At 48.7% G+C, this 6,000-nt stretch overlaps 1 protein-coding gene across 1 annotated transcript in view; it reads left to right on the top strand.

Annotated features, from left to right (window-relative positions):
* Positions 1-4,388: 4,388 nt before the first annotated feature.
* Positions 4,389-6,000, top strand: part of LINGO4 (leucine rich repeat and Ig domain containing 4) — a 608,425-nt gene continuing 606,813 nt past the window's right edge. Inside the window, exon 1 of the mRNA XM_069650807.1 lies at positions 4,389-4,607. The gene's annotated coding sequence lies outside the window, so the exon portion shown is untranslated. The remainder of the gene's footprint in view (positions 4,608-6,000) is intronic.

Below are 6,000 nucleotides of genomic sequence, written 5' to 3'. Positions count from 1 at the left end.
TGTTGCCAATGCCCAAGCACCTGAAGTAATAGCCTGCCATTATGTCAGATGCTTTGACAACCTTCCTCATACTGCAGTCTTGTGAACAAAGACCTCAGAGAGGTTTTGGAGCGGCTGACGCAGTGGCTGAAGGTAAGGCAGCTGCTGCAGTTGCGGTCTTAGTATTTCTTCCCAGTCCACCACGGGGGAATCGTCTTTGTCCTCTTTGAGCTGGCTGTCTTGTGCCTCTTCCAAATGTGGATTAGTGGCAAAAGGACCTACCCCTCCAGGGCGTATCTGTGGGGCGGTTTGGAGTTTGTCTTATTGCAGTTCCAAGGGATTTTGCTGCTGCCTTGGAAGTTTGCAGCTTCTACAAACTCTCATCAGCTTTGTTTCCAAATAAATGTGTGCCGTCAAGGGGCATGTTGAGAAGCCTGGATTGTATGTCTGGGGCAAATCCTGACTTTCGCAACCAAGCAAATCTGCGTATCACTGTACTAGCCGCCATAGCTCTGCTGATACTGTCAATAGAGTCGAGACCAGTCTGAGAAGGATTCGCACATTGCGTCTTTCCCATCCTTGACGATGTCAAGGAAACCGGCCCGCTCCTCTGCCTCAGGGATATGGTCAGCCACCATAGAAATACACTCCCAAAGGGTGTGTGTGAACCTTGCTAGCGTGCTGGTCGCATTGGCAGATTTTAAGGCCATACTGCTGGCCGAAAAACCCTTTTTGACCATGGCGTCATACCGTTTGTCATCTCTATCCTAGGGTATGTTAGGGTAGGCATTTTGTCTGCCTGTGGAAGTGGCTGCCTGCACTAGAAGGCTTTCTGGAGTTAGGTGTTTGGAGAGGTAGAAAGGGTCAGAACTAGAAACCCTGTAATTACCTGTCAGTTTTTTTATTTACAGAAGGAACAGCCTCTGGTGCGTCCCAATTAGAAGCCACCCTCTTTTGCAAGGCTTGGTGAAAAGGGACAATTGGATCTGCCTGTGGCCCTCGGTCCAATGTGTGGGTGAGATCATCCTGCTCAAAAACAGGCGTGGGTCTCGACCATCCCATGTATTCCAAGACCCTTGACATTAGCTGTCTGTATGTTACCTCAGCGTGGTCACCAGGGTCTGCCCTTCCAAATTCAACCTCAGGAGAGGTGTCAATCCCACTAGCCTCATGAAGGCACTCTTGCAGGTTTTTCATGTGTGAGTCCTCTGATATGTAGTCCAAAGTGTCTTTCTTCATCAGAGGACTCCTCTGCATCTTCATATATTGAATAGAGGGATTTGAAGATGTCTGAACGTGGTAGAGGAGTGTAGGTATTTTCAACTGAAGTTGACATTATGTTAGTTGTCACAGGAGCAGAAAACTTTTAAATTGTTGACGTCTATGGCCTCGACAAATACGTTGATGGCTTTGACGGTAGCATTAATGGAACTGACACATGTGACATCGAGGAGGATGAAACTATAACACAAAGGAGGTTGAGGGAAAAAGAACCACCAAGCAGACCCTCCAACTATGAGGGCTACAACCCTTAATGCTTCAAAACACAAAGCTAGTGGTTTCTGCTGTGTTACCCGAGGTAAAGAGACTTTTACACTTTCATCCTATTCAATTAAGCATATGAAAGTAGTTCTCAAAAACAATTTCAGAAAAAAATACATATTTTAATATTTCGTATACACAATTTTAAGAACACCATCTGGTGTCGTTCTACAACCAATTAATCTGACAGAACAAAAAAAAATCACAATCGCTGCTGTAGTGAAAACACAACCTTATATACAAGTACAATGTTACTTCTGTTACTTGGTCCTATACAGTGACTTGTGCTGTGCCAGTGTGCACACAAGGACATTCCTCATTACACATATTCCACTTCAACTGTCATCCCATTCATACCGTTTGTATCACCCTTTCAATGCATAAAAAACAACAACATATATATGATATGATAGGTTATTTATAACGTGCTTAATACCCAGAGGTTTCTAAGCACGGACCCGTGGATTGAACCCGAGGAGGTCGGCACTCGAGGCATCCATAGCTTCTCCACCGATATCGGTGCTGATGACGATGACGCATTTTTCGATCCTGTCATCGAGGGATGGGATCGCTCTCGAGGAGACTTGGCAGGTGGGTCCAAAGACTCACTGCTCTTGTGCTTCCGTGGTCTTTCGAGCAGAGCATCGCCTTTAGGTGTTGTCGAGAGGGGCAAGGCCACGTTCTCGAAAACCCTTAACATTCGGAGTCTAAACTCCTCCCCCTGGGCCGGTGAATTAGATCTGGTGGGGCAAACGACCCGTTCGGATGAACTAGACGACGAGGTAGATGGGGACCTAAGGTGCCTTTTCTTGCTATACCTCGAAGCCGACGAATGGTGTGAACCACTTTGCGAACTGGAACTTTTTGACCTTTTTCGACAAGGAGAAACTGTCCTCGTCTCGTCTGAGGTTTTTTGTTTAGATGGAGTAGAAGGGGATTTTAGGGGCTTACCTGCTGCAAGCTTCCCTCTACACTCTCTCAAGGATTTGACCGTCATAGACAGGCAGTCCTAGCACTCTGAAGATGGATGATTCGACCCCAGGCACCACAGGCAGATCCTGTGAGGGTCTGTCACAGACATCTTTGCACTGCAGTCACGGCACTTCTTGAAGACGGATTGAGGAGTGGACGACGTCGAAGACAAAGTCATTTCACGTTGAATCTCGAGATGGTGATGAGATTTCGAAGAAATTCCGAAGAAGATTTTGCAAATATTCCTGTCAGGAACGAGGCATTACGCATCCAAAGCTGAAAGCGCAGAAAAAAGGAACTGAGACCAACGGTTGATGGGCGTGCTAGATATACCTACGCTGACGTTGACATTGAGACGGAGGCCTCCGAGGGACATCGACTCGACAGAAATTGATGCACAGCGCGCCCTGCTGAAAAATAAATCTGAGGCAGCAAAGCTGGGATATTGGAAATATATATAAGGAATATGTGGGAGGACACAATCCAATCTATAGCTGTTTACTGAGGAGCTAAGGCTACTTCATTTTTTTGAGGCATAGTACGCGGTGACAAGATGCCACCCGTCACCACGGCGCAGGTTCCTCTTGAGTCATTATGATGATTCACTGAATGATAGACATGATTTACAAAGAGTTTGTGCCGCTATAAACGGCTTTTTTTTTTTTTAAATCATGCCCGATGTGTTTTTAAGGCGAACAGCGCGTGACACAATTAGCCCACTTCTTAGATCATTATTGAGCAGAAATGCACGCGGGACGGATAAGCAAAGTGAGCCGTAAAGAAAAAAGAAGGCCAGCTGCAAAGAAAAAACATGGCTGCCAGCAGGGGCGTTGACTTTTGGTCTTCCTAGCGGAGTCCCTGGGCAACAACAAAACAAGTCCCATTACAACGTACAGGGTCCCTCACGTGCCCAGGGCCCGGAGCAGCTGTGTACTCGGTGCCCCTGGCTGCCGCCATTACACTGGATCCCTGGACTCCACCTGCATTTAACACATGCCAAACAGCAGGCAACATCTGTAGAGAGCCTTGCCTTTCCTCCAGCATAAGGATACTAATGCGTCCAGAGATGCACGTGGACTCTGCACAGAGCAGGCTCTTCTCTAGGGTTTCCACTGTGAGGAGGATTCTTTGCAGACGGGCGCATATGTGATTTTCTTCAGTATAACATAGCATAACACGAGGGAAACGTTCCGAATCTTTTTTTTCTTCCATAAGGTGGTGCTAAAGAGACACAGCTGTATCCCGAAAGTTACTTTGGAGCCACACGAATGTGATGGGCAGAATATAATGATGAAGAAGAAGAGACGTTTGCAAGCTGATTGCAATAGTTCGGTATATGCTTTGGATGCAGTAACGCGCGCTGGTAAAGTATTCCTAGTGACCTCGGCTGGTGCCCCGAAGCATAGAATGCGCACGCAAGTTTAAGATGGTTACAAACAAGCCCGGGACGCTTGTAATTTCCCGATTCTCCGGTCCGTTACTGTCAACACCCCCCAACCCCTCCACTTCCCCATTCCCAACGGGGAGAGAGAGAGAGTTCGGGTAAGTGTTGTTTACAGCTCACAAATGCAGACAGGTTACCATATCCTGATTATTTCATATTGTTCCCTGCAACTGGAGCCAGGAGATCAAACACCCTCTTTGTCTGGCTGAAGTTGCAGAATTAACAGATTAATTATTCAAAGGCTGCTAATATTTCACGTGGGGCGCGGGCACAATAATTCAACGGGACAGGGACGGTGGCACATTTCCAAGAACAGCTCCTTGAAGGAGCGAGACGTCTGTCATTGAAGCAAGGGAAGGGTTTCATTTCCTCAGCCATGACAACGTCCCACGCCTGCCTCTCAGGAGATACCAGTGGACTGCCAGTCCGCCAAGGACCCGGCGAGCTCATCGTCTGACTCACAGAGATTATCATGTGTTCAGTGGCGTGGCACGGCACTTGTCTTAATAGTGTCTGAGACTTGGCTGAACTGCACCTGTCTCGCATGTGCTCAAGTCTCGATCCGGAAACGTTGCTGACAGACATCCCACGCCAGCTTCACCGGAGGCGCGCCTAGACGCCACCTGTCCTACTGGGAGGAGCATATCCACGGGGCTTCCTGCGGGCTAAAGTAAGACAGTATTGCTGTGGCTGTGTATCTTGCTTCTCTTAACCTCGCGACATTACACAACTGAAAAGAACCCTGCTGCATGGCAATACGAAGCTTAGCACGACCTGCACCCACCCACATACCGCAGACGGGGACATGCTGACACGTTCAGAAAGAGGCACTCATTTTTTCTAGCTAAATAGTATTTTCCTCTACAACTTTGACATCTTGGGCTGCACTGAGATTGGCAGGGATGCGGTCCTCTAAGCTCTAGCCCAGAGGGAACCGACTTCCATATGTGTTATCTTCTGAACTGGCTACCTTTCCACTGCCAAGTTCGCGGTAGTCGCGCCTTTCGCCTGCTGCCTATAACACTCGAAAGTCTCAGAACCCAATTAACCTCATTTAGCGCCCGAGGCTTTTGGACCTGGGAGTAGATAATTCCATCGTGCTCCTGCTACAGGTGAGCGGGTCCTTCTGCATTCGGAGCACCTACAGCGAACCGAGGCAAAGGATTGCCCACGAGCATGATGAATGCGATTGCATGGCAGGTTTGGTAAAGGCGTTGCTAGGGGCGGGGGGAGCGTGCTGGGGGGGGGCTATAGCCCCGGGTCGGTGGTTCTTTCTTTTCCTGGATACTTCGGGGAAGGGTGTGTGCGCTAGCAAACAGCACTCTCTTTAAACTATACACCTTGTTTGCCTTTAAACCTCCTGTCACTTGAAGCTTGGCATCTTTGATGTAGGATAATGCACCCGCAGAAGAAGCACAGGTGGGGGAGGGCGTTAAAATAAGAAAGCCTGGGAGAAAAAAAAAGGAGTACGTCATGCCATGAAAGTTAGATTAAAGCAGCCGGCAACGCGATGTAATGTCAGGTAAATTGCCTGTATATCACACACTTTCCACCTGTAGATCGCCCTAAAAGAGTGGAAAGGAAACAGACGGTTTTTGTGTGGGAAAAACAAGAAGGATAGAGGTCGGGAAGTTATAGGGCAGGATGTGCACCGCTTGTCAATCACCCCATCAGCCCCAGCCAGCACAGTCAATGGGAAGCAGTCGCCGGAGTCGCATCCAAACCCAATCCCAGAGCTTCAGGTTGCTGCCCAACATTGGGGGAAGGGGCCGGGGGGGGCGATGTGATGTCATGTCATATTAGTTCCGTGTATAGCTCTTGCGACGACCTTAGCCCGCCTCAGAGCGCTGGGGAGGAATTAATGAGGCAGGAGTGAAAACGAGAGAGAAGAATTGCACGTGATGCTGTGCACGTTGCTCCATTGTATAGTGCTAGCTACTGTGCCTAGGATGCGGTCTGCGCTCCACTGCTCTACCTGCCTCCCTTGCTGCCCCTACGCCCTACCTCTCCACTCCTCACTGCACCAACTCCTCCACTCCTGCCACCACTGGCCGCTGCAGACG

The sequence above is a fragment of the Ambystoma mexicanum genome, chromosome 1p (assembly GCF_040938575.1).
Source record: "Ambystoma mexicanum isolate Mex_15411 chromosome 1p, UKY_AmexF1_1, whole genome shotgun sequence".
NCBI classification, from domain to species: Eukaryota; Metazoa; Chordata; class Amphibia; order Caudata; family Ambystomatidae; genus Ambystoma; species Ambystoma mexicanum.
The sequence above is the reverse complement of the archived record's forward strand: the minus strand, read 5'-3'. Positions and strand labels throughout refer to the sequence as shown.